The following is a 13,699-nucleotide window of genomic DNA, read 5'->3' as shown; positions in this document are numbered from 1 at the left end:
TTTAATCAATACAAATTATTAAAAGCCCTTTTATCAAAAAGATAAGGTTTGAAATGGATCACGTAATATCTATTTCAGTTGTAATCCTATATTTATTGGTTAGAGACAGTAATAAATTACTAAAGACTGACATTCTATTGGCTAACAGCCGCCATTAATATTGTTTCCCGCGCATTTTTACAAGAATATTTATCAAAATTTAATTAAGCATATAATTTAATAATAGAAAAAATGAGATATCATTTTCGAACGTAGGTTTAAATGTTTCAAAACGAATGAATTTTGTTTGAACGCAGTTGTTCCAAAGACAATTAGTTTTTTTTTTCATCAAGCATGTGGCATTGGCGACATAATGTCTTTAAAAAGCCATATCTACTCTATATGCTTAAGTAGGTCATGGATGTCCCCGAAATTCATTGCACACTCAATTAATGAATGAATGGTTTTAGCAGTGAAGAACGATGTAGCGTGAGGGAGAGAGACAGAGCTATACAACTTGTGATCGGACCTTGATTTGTTCAACGTGATATAAAAATTAGGCGGCTTGTTCAACATGTCTGTAATTATAAAGTTTACTCTTGATTGCATGAAGGGCAGTGCACTAATTAATAAAAAATATCAAAAAGTTAACTTTAGTTCCAGTTTAATAATTAAGAGGAATATAAAAATAAAGTTTGTATAAATTTAACGCGTCTAGGTTAAATTTAAACATTGAGACGTTGATAAAACAATATTATCTCCGAATTTTTCCATAATAATGTCTAGACGATAAGGTTCTATTTGAACTGCACGAACTAGCCAGTGACGTCACAGCAACATGTAATTGTAATCTACGTTGATAACAAACAAAAACTGTATTAGGAAGTGAATTATCGGAGCTATCTGTTAAACAGCTGCGAAGCGCGGGGCTAGAGCCACTATCAAACTGGGCCAAGGTTAGCGAGACAGGCGCGGATGTCCGCAGACCAGGCTAACTTGACCTCCAAGATAGCACTTACGAGCCCCTCTTAGTTCCGAGTGACGTAGATGTAGTAAGCGCTCGCAGGGGGGCATAGTTCTAGTTATGACGGTTGCGCATCGCGACATTTTTGCGCCGACGACTGCCGAAAATGACCGAAGGTTGACGATCGTGAACGTTTCGCGCGTATCGACTGACGTTTGTTTTTATTGTCGAATACGTAACACTATGGACTTTCTCTGTAGTTTTACTATAAGAAAGATTATTCAGCTATTAATAAACCCGTTTATTTTAACAGTATTCATTTGTATGCGCCAACTATCATGTTTACTGCCGCTTCATAAATTAGTTTGGTTAACAACATAATTTTTGGACACAAATCCCTATAAAACTGTTTATAATCATATGTTTACCATTTTTCCACAAATTATAAAATATTGTTTAATGATTCACGCTGAACATAGGTACATTATCAAAATAATAATTAGTTTCTACGAGTTCCTCTTTCATAATATTAGTTTCGTAGTACTAATTAGTAGTAACAAGCGATAAGCGATACTGATCTATAATTATATCTAAACTATTGTTATTAAGTTTGATAAAACTAAAGATCTTTTACTCTATCTTTTAATACAAATCTGTTTACTTAATCGTATGTACCTATTTAATGGTTACAACTAGAAAAATAAAGATTAACTACCTAATACAAAATAACGCTAAAAATTGTCCCAATTCTCTGGCGCAAGTTTTCAAATATCATTCAAAACAACCCACAATTTGTTTTTTACGACCATAGAGTATAAAATACAGACTATAAAATAAAACTAAGCATTATTTTATTCTGTCCACAGATCATAAAACCCTTCACGATGGAGTATTGATAGAGAAAAAACCTTTTTCAACATTGTTACGACTTGTTTATGGTTACCATAAAATTATGCCATAAATAGTGTGTCGTCAACCCTTTGACAAGGGGTTGCGTTAAAACAATTACAAACAAACAATGTGTACCGTAAAAATACGGTTTTTTAAGACTTTCTTTTAGTTACGGTACTTTTTTGTCTCAGTAGCGGTTTCTTTAAAAATTACGCGTAAAAAGTTAAATGTTTATAAGTTTGCCGGTGAAATTGTTACGTCAATGGCGGATTACTTTTTATTAAGTTTATTTTTGGTTTACAGAAATTAATTTTATTGTTTTATGTGGTAAATTAAAAAAATACTAAATTATTTTTTAGCAATTAGCTTTACTAACTACCTTACGAGTAACTGTAGAGTAACTGTAGAGTCGGTTGATCTATGATTCGAGTCCTCTAATTGTACACTGAGCTTCAAAATGTCTTTTCATATAATTGCTAAATAAATCAAAATGTGTTCAATTAAAGAAATCAATTTGTTAAGGCTATCTTTACATATTTTTGACCCATAATTGTGAATACATGTCTGCAAAAATAAGGTCCTTTCCCTGGCCAAATGAAGGCAAACCTAGTAACTTAAAGAAGTATCGTTTTTATACAGGCAAAGTCACAGTTTTAACCTAGTTAGTTACAAATGCGATCACGTGTCGCTATCGACAACAATAATCGTTAATTTATGAGTGGTATCGCGTAGAGGCGGTGCCGCGGTATCAGATAGTTTATCAGCTATCGTAGCTAATAGTTAACTCTTATACATAAGTGCTTAGGCGCTTAGGACCAAGATTTAGATGGAATTTGTTGTTTTACTTGTGGAATTTCGTTCATACTTTAAATGGATAATGTAGAGTAATCCATTATTTTTAATTTTGTATGGGTTATATGAAAATCGCTTTCTATTACATGGGACTACAATTTTAGCCTGCCTTCCTGAAATCTGAGTATATTTCATACACCCTTACCTACCCCTTTGGGTGTAACAGGTATGGTGTTATGTATGTATATGTGTTGTACCTCTTCGTGTTGTCCTAGGTCAGGATTTTAATTATTCAGAGTATTATATTTTTATTCATCTAGATATTTTTAGCGCAATGTAAAAAGGAGCTTAGTATATATTTTATTAGACCACATGGTTTTACAAATATACTAAGCTTCCTTTCTCCTTGCGACATAATACTAAGGTAAAACTCTTGATAGAGTTTACTGAAATTAATCAATTAGTAAAGCATTTTCAAACCCTCTTTCTGTCATTATATCATAAGTATACCTACTATCTCAAACGATACAGGGCTGAAATACATCAAATTTGAGTTCACTATTAAACAGACTACCTCGCTCTGAATACCGGACTTTTATCGTCGAAAAAAACAATCTTATAAATCGTCGCCAATGATTCTCGCAAATACTACTCATTATACGGTGCCAAGGTTACTCCCGTTGCTATGGCAACCAACTTCTAATAAATATTTATATAACTCAAAAGTGACTGACTGACTGACATAGTGATCTATCAATGCACAGCCCAAACCACTGGACGGATCAGGCTGAAATTTGACATGCAGGTAGATGTTATGACGTACGCATCCGCTAAGAAAGGATTTTGATCAATTCTATCCCCAAGGGGATAAAATATGGGATGAAAGTTTGTATGAAAATTCTGTCCTATGTAACAAACAACGCGGACAAAGTCGCGGGCTACTTTAGTCATATAGAACAAGGAATAACGTAATCCCGTTAAAACTTCTCTTTGAAATGTTAATGATATTTCTGTAAAGATGAAAGTTTCTGAGTGTTTTGCCTATCAGAGTTACAAAAGGGAATTGTGTTACAACTAGTTAGATCTGGATTTTATTTTGTAAAGGAAAGATAAATATAATAAGTATTGTCGTGAATGACAAAAGTTTTTGATTACTATTTGTTTTGAAGTCAAGACAAAATAAGATAGACGATTCTAAATATCGTATAACTAAATAAGAAACTAAATCATTTCTTTTTAAATAATTATATCAAAATGCAGTCGCAAAAGTAATATCTCCATTGTTTCATCATCATTACTCTCAAATTTAACTTTCATTCACAAAACACATTTCAAGCCAACATCACAGCCGCAATAATCGTAATCTAATCTTTGTATTTACATACCAAAAACTAGCATACAATTACCAACATATTTATCACACAGTGATACAAAGGCCAGCTTTTATCCGCACCATTTTTGCGCGCATGCGCGTTGTAGCGGCGCACGCGCATCAACGCGAAATGTGTGTCAAGGAAACGAAACGTATTGGAGAAAAATTCGCGAACCTTGAGATCGCTAGATTAGAATTAGGACCGTCCGAGTTTATTTATTTTATTGGTTGTGTTAAAAAAAGAAAATACGATGGCTGTAGGCGAAAATAAAATGGTGAAGGTCAATTGGGATTGAAGTTTTGATATGTTTAAGTAGTGTGTTGTGTGTTTGGATTGTTATTTGTGTTTCAAGATGATGCAGTTACAATCTATTGATATCTACATATGTTTTACTTAAGGTGAAGAAAGACTACATAGTATCTAAAACACTTAACACTTTGTTTTGATTGACACTTCTTGTTCAGAATCATTAACCAGAGAAGCAAGGGAAGCTTGAAAGAATCACAGTAAGTAGTACACTTATTAAAATAAAGATTGACTCTATGTATGTAGAAAACCAGACTTAACTACCATTGATATAAGCATCCTTTAATACATAAACAGCCTAAACTCCGGTCGGCAAGTTTGGCAACTGTCACGAACAGAGCTTCTTAATAGTAAAGTGTATGACCTCTAACATTTGAGGTTGTCTGCCTACGTGAAGTTTACCGGAACGAATTGGGAAACTTCTCTCTTCTGTATAGAAAAACATATATTGTTTAGATACATTTTTAACCCTTGAGAAAAAGGAAAGGTGTTATAAGATTCATAACATTGACGTTTCTATGTATCGTTTCCTAGGTAGCTCTTAAATGAATAGACTGATTTTGTGGCAAGCTGAAGAAATTCCGATAGTGTGTTTTTTAATATTTTATTTGATGGACTGGGTCGGTTTGTGACGAATAGGTTATTTTCTTAGGCTGGAGTAGTTGTTTTTTTTTTCTCTATAAATATTTGGTTTGATAAACTGGGTTGACTTGTGACTATAGCTGGTGTAACCAGCGCCGAAACATCAAGCAATAATAGTAAAATGTATGTTCGTGTTATTTCCCGCATAATATTAGATACTAAGTCAATATATCGTTAATATATAACGTAACAAGTTTAAAATAACAAAAAGCTCTGAGTTCGCCATCCCACGCCTAAACAAGTACGTGTTAATGTAACGCCAAACTTACATACATTATATACATGTTAAATGAACGAGGAAGTAAAATATTTACGTATATAATATCTATTTACAGCACAGGCAAAAACAATGTCTATTTTAGGCTATATACGGAACACTAATCTCATAAGAAAATACAGAAAAGCAAATCCGACTATAGGTTTCCAAACTTTCTCAGACTACCGCCCTTTTTTACAGAGAAAGAATATTTTATCTACCCCTTTACATATTAGTTAAACCATTTATTTTATCAATCATTTGTCCTTAAAACCCAAAGAGGAAGCTCCAGCCCTCATTAGAGGGCAGTAATATCACCCCCAATAGAAGCCTATGTGGTCTATCTTTTACGTTGTGTAAAGTATTAAACAATTTTAGCAAAGTTTATATACATAGGCTACTAAATAATTCAGGCCATGGTTAATATACAGATAAAAAAAATATGTAAATATTTGTTCTACATAAACAATGAATTGTCAAAAAAGTAACCTTACTTCTTAGTAATTAATAGTATTTGCGAAAGTGATTTCAATTTCTTTCGCTCCACTTTCACGGCCTAACGGGTGGACTGATTTTATGGTAATTTTAAACACACATTACAATATTTATTGCAATTATAAATTAGTGACAACTTATTAAATGTACGTTTAATAACTAAGTTATAAGTAAAACATTCAACTGACTATTATACGGGAATTAACCCTAACATGCATTTAACTACAGTCATCTTACGACTTCCAGCGTAACCTGCGCCGAAACGTCAAATAATTATCGGTGAAATGAAATTTGCGTTGTTAGATAGCAAACAATTTGACAGTTATAAAAAAAATCTATATTGTACGAATAAGTGCCAGGTAGCTTATCTTTAGATAAAAGGAGAGAAAAACTCAGTTAAAATTTTCACCGCTTGCTAACTGCTGCTTATTCTGAAGTACTGAAACGCATCGTAAGACTAATTACTGTTTAATAAAAACCCTATAATCAAACATCAATCAGGAAAATTTTAAATGATACCCCGAAAATTTTAATCCTTAATGGTTTAATTAAAAGTATTTGAATTTTCCATCTGCCGCCATAACTTGGATTGGAAACACAAGCATTAATAGCACCATAGCCCATGGGATTCCGCGGATTTGTGTGTGTTTGGATTAAAAATGTACAAGAAAAATGCATTTTAAATACTTGGTTATACGATTCTAGCTTTTTAATACAGCATTTTTTATTCGTCAAGCGCATGCTAGAAAAAATAAGGGTAAAGCAACAATTTAAGGATTATCGACTTCAAATATTACAGGATGACAAACAAATGTTTTCAATGTTATTAATACCTACATAGCTTAACAAGTCAAGTCAGTTTTTAAGTTGGTTTTAACTACAGTTCTAAGTCAAAAGCCTTCAAGCAGTTTAAACAACTTCGACACCACGTTGACCACCTCGGAAAAAAGATGAAAAATGAAGATTCTTCCACAATATCCAAACTTTTGTTTATACAAGGAAAATGCTCGGTATCTATGCAAAAGTTTTCAGCGGAGGCATCGAACGATCAACCTTACACGTGTTCGAGGGCAACGATTCCGAACTTTGGAACAGACCTCAAACCAATCGTTCCTTGAGATTACTCGTAATATTGGCGAAACTAATTTTCAAGATTAATGACTTAATACATGGATTTGGATATACTAAAATATAGAGACATTTTGAATTTATTTAGAAAGAATTTTAGCTTTTTTGCTTACGACGATATTTCTTTCTTCTCTATCGATAAGTAAGTAAAAGATGGGTGATCTTTAGGTGTTTTTTTAAACATACTTTAGGATTTCTATGCCTAGAAAGATACTTAACTTGACAATCAATAAGTATATTTTTGAACTACGCTTAGGATTTCGATGCTTAGGAAAACACATAACAAGACCATCCCAATAACAATAGCGAAAAGTTGTCTACAAAAATATCTGTATAATTCATTTCTAACATTTTCAGCACTAAGTAATCTATTGATCATATAATACAAGAAAGCCCTAAACTTTCTTATTCTATACAGTATAAAATAAATAACAAATTCTTCTAGAAACTTCTTAATTAAAGTTAAAACGCAACGTAATCGCGGTGACGTATTTGAAATCATACTTTCACTGAGCGTCGCGTGCTCGTCTACGCGGAAGCGAGCGCATTGATTTATATCTCACTGTCTTTTACTACAAATGCACTACGTTTATTAGTTCTTTGCCGTCCTTATTGTTATTTTTTATAATTAAAATGTTATTTACGATATTTTTTTATTATATTAGGTATTAAGTTGGAATAGAAATTATAGGTAAGTAGTATTTGACTGTATTCTGTCAAATTTCGATAGGTTTTATTATAATTGTGTGTTTTTAGTTAGGTACTAGTGTAGCCTGTTTAAAAGTTTGTGGTTAAATATAAATAAACGAATAAAACCCGTTACGTTGTTTAAATTAGAAGGTAAAGATTACCTACTTCAACATTATCGGCTTTTAAATAATCATTAAGTTAAGTATACTTCGAAATTAGCAAATTTTACCAACACACTGCAAAGATTCTAAAAGATATTAATCTTTTTAATTCTTCGCTTCTCTTCTCCACGTAAAACTAACAGTAAAATTATATTTATTAAATAAACATATATACTAAATTGAATTCCTAAATAAACTTAGCTTATTTCTTAGAATATTATTAAACTAAGAGAAAACTGCAATAACTTGTAACGACCACTAGCGCAGTTTGAATAAGCTGGCCGCCATTAAAACTTGGAATTTTAATAACGATTATATAATATGAATTTTCCATATTGCGAGGAAAGTCGCATGCCTGCATAGCTTTATCTCTTTCTAATAAGGCTGTTGGATAAGAACAGACCGATACAGACTTGTTTAATTAGTCATTACATTGACAATTACGTAATATTTAAATATGTCTAAGGATTAGATTTTCTATCGACACTCGACAGGTCATTTTATTTTTAAAATGTTATATTTTTTGACATACCTATAGTGTAAATAAAACCTGTCAAGAACGTAAAATGTTTTCTCAAATATTTTTTAATGAGTCTTTAGGAAAGTTATTTTTTTTAATTTATCATAATCTATTTAACTTAACTAAAAAGGTCTAAAGATCTAAATACTTAAAGCGGACAAGGTGTGTATAGTTATGAAGAAGCGGTGCTAAGAAACTATAAGAAAAAAAATACTTCATACCAAATTTTTGACCTAAAGGGAAATAAACATGACCATTAATGACCCTTCGGCCAATTGAAGTTTTCTATAGCTTATCTTGAAATAGCATTTTCCAAAAACCGTCTAACACATGAAAACGTTCGTGTAACAAATAATTTCGCAACAGATGAGCTAACTAAATTAAAAAATAAAAGTTATTGTTCACGAGAGAAAGCTTTTCCCCATTACACATGTGATTCTATCGTTTGCACATAGCTCAGTGTTAATTGTTATACGAAATTAAACCTTAACACTTTGATATAAGAGTGTTTATTACTTGTAGTGGTATTGAGTTATAATGGCCGGGACGATGACACGCAAAGTCGTCGTTGATTTCGAGGTTTTAAACGGTTTTTGAATGTATTCATCTATACGAACTGTTGAAGAGATTTTGATTTGTATTTGAAGTAGTAAAGGAGAGAAGGAATTCGAAAAGAATAAGATAAATTCAATCGAGAACTTTAGAGTAGTCGATGTTACATTTCAGTTTTTATAGATACGATTTTCTTGATAGAGTCAATGCAATTTGTTTTGGAATATTAGAAATTATTATACACTTTACATAATGGTTACTGAAATCAGTTGTTGTTCATAATAATGTTAAAATAAAAGAAATAATCTTGTAGGTAACGTTAATTGCAAATAAAAAACTTTCAAAACGATTCCAAATACATTTACCGATTTCCAAATGCATTAAAATACTCTTAGTTACTGGCAAAGTCTTTTAAAACTCTATATCTAAATTGAACTTCATTATTGTCTCGTTATTCTATAAATAGTTTTACTTATAAGCTTAATACCCATAATAGAGAAAATTCCAAGAATGTTTGCTATAACGGAAGTAGAAACCAACTGTAGTTAGTGCTAGCAGTTAAAAGTTTATGAGATACCGCAAATTGCAAGATGCTCATCAAATATAGAGAACACTGGGATGCTGCAAGGATGAGGCTGCTAGGAGAGGAGCACGAGCAGAGGACAAATTTGTTCTAAAAACGCGTTCGTTCGAGGCTCTTAAATCGGTCTACACTATACAAATATGGTAGAGATTTTGGTTATGTGAAAATTCGTTTGTAAGTTAGTGATGGGATATAAACGGAATATTTTTTGACAGTTGATGATAAACAATAGAACATCGCCATTTGTTTATTTTTTCTTTTTTACTTAATGTCGTATTTAAAAATTAGGAGTTTTATTTAGTTAATACTATCAGCTTAAGTAGGTATTGGTATTTAAGCAAGCAACTAAGTAATAATGATGCAAGGTAAACTAGTGCATAAATGGTAAGATTTTAACGCAGATCATATTAAATGCTAAACGACTGTCATGTAGTACTTTCAGACAAGTCTAGATATCTAGAAGTCTGGAGGATTGAACACGCTCAACATCATTTCAGACGAAGATTTTGTAAGAACTAGTTATTGCGAATATATCATAGATTCTTGAAACAAAATTTATGCTAGAACTATAACTTTTAGTGTCGAGTAATTGGCAACACAGTTAATCATATTACTAAACTACAGCTTTTTAAATAAGTAGTAATATATTAAGTGTCTTATAAGCTTTAAACGCATATATATTTAGAATGGAATCACATTTATCTTTAAATCAATTTATAATCAGGCAGACAAGAAAATAAGTAACATTAGTAAATGTATTAGTTAAAAAAAGCTATCATAACTGTTTAAAATTTTATTCAATCTAAACAAATATATTTGCTTTTTAAACTACTTACATACACCCGCGTGACAATCTTTTAAGACCAACATTGCTAAAAGAAGGCGCCAATAAGTAAAAACAAAATATTACAAAATGAAGTCACTGCCCAAAAATACGCAATAATCTAATCAAATAAAATTTTGACAATACCCTGTAATTTTATTTGCCTACAACCCTAAAGAAGCCACGTTGACACCTCAATGCATTCTCTTAAGTGCCATAATGGGATAGCCCTTGATTGCACTCCACAACACACCACGTGACGAAGCACAGATAACCACAAGGCCGCGATAAGCTATCGATAATACTCTGATTTTATAATATACTGTAACAATACCCCTGAATTTGTTTGAAGGGAATCTTTTATCTATAATTTGATTATACTATACTGATACACGCATAGTTTAGGATAAAAGATACTGCATTTTTTTGTTACCTATGTGTTCTTTAGTGTTGAAATATGTTCTCGGGTAAAACGTATATTTTCTGTAAAATAAGATCGTAAACTGTCTGTGTGCCAAATTTCATTGAAATCCTTGATTGTTTTTGCGTGAAAGAGTAACAATAATTAATACACACTTTCGCATTTATTTTGTTAGAGGAATAGGACCATTTGCCACTGAGGAACGTATAGTACAGGCAGTTTCAAGTTTTAAAGAGTCATCAACTGAAATGTGTACGGAAATTGCGTATGGGAAGGTGATTGATGGTTAAAAAAATGCCGGAAAATTTGGTAGAACAGGACTGGGATGACTGACATACATCATTATGGACACTTAATCCTTGAAATGGGTTAACAAAGGTTGCAAACGGTAGTCATAACGAAAAATAAATATTATTTTTTATTTTTAAAATAAATGCCGTTTTGTTTTTGTCTCGTTTAAAAAAAGAACCTGTCATTTTTCTTTTTTTAATGTGTTTTTAAACTTTCAGACATGACATAAACAAGGCCTAGGTAATTTAGTCGAACACTTCAATTATTTCGACGATTTTACACCGCACTACCTTGACGGTAAATTTCGGAGGTTTTGTGTGACTCATCACTGTGCGTTCTTTGTTTATTGTGCAATCATAATGAAAATCATTTTAGCAAACTCTGGAAACTTAGAGACTGTTTAAACTTAAATTTAAGTTAAGGCATTGAAAGTTAATTCTCAATGTCAACTATGTATAGGCCAAAAATAAGGCGATATTTATAAATCTAGCGACTTTGACCCTAACAAGATACAACAGAAACGAATTAAAAAGTACTTAAACATACATTTAAACGTGACTTTACTGCCTAAACTAAAGACATTCACTTTCAATACCAATCAACATAAATAGACAGCGCTGAAAAAGTTGAGAGTCGAATGTTTTTCAACCGAATCATTTTTATTACTGCGCAATACTTAGATAATACGCAAGGCCAGGTAGTCTTACTCAGAATCCTGATGTTTAGGAAAATGTGAGTAATTACACGTATGGCCAAAAGTCAATGTTTCAAAACTAAATAAACATTGTAACGCATAATGCGATAACTTTTTTATGCAATTTTTTAAATAAGCATTTATTTTTTAAATATGGTTTCAAGCGACTTCTTTGTTCTTAATTTGAAATAGGCATGGTAATGGCAAATGAAATCGAAACCGAATTTCGTTTTCGGTGATCTGGTTCTGCGTCGCATAACTTATGAGTTAATAAATACAGTTTTGCATTCACACGTTGTTTTCAACATTGTTTATCTATATTTAATGACATTGATGGAAAGTTTGGTAACGAAACTGCGTATTCCGTGACGTTTTCGCTACGCATTCGGATGTCTAGTCTGTGCATCGAGTATTTGTATCATCTAATAAATTATGAGCATTTTGCGTTATTATTGTTGACTTCCGTAAATAAAGTGTTTAATAGGAACTACAAGGTTAACACAAGGTCTACGTCTAATGAGAATAAACATTATTAAGATAATATTTATAAAACAATAAACAACTTAAAGCGTTTTTCGACTTCAAGGCTGTCGAGAAAGTAATAAAAAAAGGTACTATTTATTGCGGAAAAATGCGGAATAAAGATTAAACTACTAAATGCTAAGAAGGAATGCTTACAAATGTGAGTATTCGTAATATGGAAATAATCTCACAAGGCGGCGAAAGTTTATCTACAAAACAAATGACAACGATTTCACATGCGTCGAAACTTCGGACTTAATATCGAGGGAAATTCGAATTTAATCAAAACTCCAACTTTATCTCGTGGTCACAATTTATGAATATTAACGAAAACAGGACTCCAAATTATGTTCAAAGAGGATTAAAGTTATTTTGATACAAATCTGGTATATTACGTCACGATTTGTTTTTGTATTAAATCCACGGTCAATGTATTTTTGAGAGCATTTGGTCCATTTTCCGAACGATTAAACAAAGTATTGCCCCACTAAAATTTATACAAAAAAAAACATTTCAAACTGCAGCTCGCTCGCGAAAATGTTAAGAGCGATGAAAGTAAACGTGAACTCGATTTTGTGCTAGATAATTATTTTTGCTTTCAATTCGCAAATGCTCGATTTAAAAGCTAAGTGTTCATAAGTACGACAATCTTCATGTTTATTTTTATATAAAAGCCGGTTTTATCACTGAACAATATTTGCGTTTTTATTTGTATGATTACTTATATTGTAAATTACGGTTCGACCTTATCTACAAAATTTGTTTTTTAACGAGGCTCTTTGTAAATATTTAAAATCTGAATTTCGGCAAATGTGTTTTGAATTTTTATTTTGTTTGATTTTTTTCTTTTTATTTGGGATTGTTTTTGTATTATTTCTGTAGGATAACGAACTCTTGCGAACTTATTTTTTGTTTTGTTATAACTAAGAATAATTTGTGAAAAATACTTACCGAGTCCAAAACGCAATCCAAAGGTTCACTGATCCGTCCACATGCACACAATAAATACAAATAATCAGTTAGATCCAATAGGCAGTGTAACTCCTTGTAAACACTGGCAACACTCCTGTCACTGTCAGACAATTAGAACACACACAATTTCAAAATACAGTTCCACGCCGAAGGTTGTTCGTAACGTGTTCGGGGAACGTCGGGTATGTTCGTGCGGCGCGCACGGTCGTCCGCTCAGTGCGACGGGCCGCGAGTCACTGAACTACTGCACAACCGCGCCCCCGTCGGCCGGTGGATGCTCGCGTATATTTTTATGACTGCTCCGACTAGTGTTATCATTGTCAAACCCTGAAATGGTCGTGGATTTAAGAAATTGGGTCAAGCGGTTAGCGCTGCGGAACGAAAGTGGGCTTCTATCATTTGATTTGGGGTTTTTTGTTTGGAACTTCTGATCTGGAGTGGGAGGCAATTAATTCGTCATTATTATCTCAACGCACATGGTTTTCAAAGAATAACACCATCTCACTTTTTACTTGAAATTTGGAACACCGCATTTGCGATATGATGACGCGTGTATACCTAGTTTGTAACTATTGAAAGTTATAATATTAAGGCAACACTTTACAGCTCCACGTAATAATAATAAACCTGCCCTCTAGAAATGT

At 32.3% G+C, this 13,699-nt stretch overlaps 1 protein-coding gene across 1 annotated transcript in view; it reads right to left on the bottom strand.

The window, feature by feature from the left end:
• The window catches only part of Eip74EF (Ecdysone-induced protein E74), a 217,478-nt gene extending 204,179 nt beyond the window's left edge, over positions 1–13,299 (bottom strand). Inside the window, exon 1 of the mRNA XM_076134105.1 lies at positions 13,035–13,299. The gene's annotated coding sequence lies outside the window, so the exon portion shown is untranslated. The remainder of the gene's footprint in view (positions 1–13,034) is intronic.
• Positions 13,300–13,699: the final 400 nt, after the last annotated feature.

The sequence above is a fragment of the Anticarsia gemmatalis genome, chromosome 2, assembly GCF_050436995.1.
Source record: "Anticarsia gemmatalis isolate Benzon Research Colony breed Stoneville strain chromosome 2, ilAntGemm2 primary, whole genome shotgun sequence".
Taxonomy (NCBI): domain Eukaryota; kingdom Metazoa; phylum Arthropoda; class Insecta; order Lepidoptera; family Erebidae; genus Anticarsia; species Anticarsia gemmatalis.
Note: the sequence above shows the minus strand (reverse complement) of the source record. Positions and strands in the feature narration are given on the sequence as shown.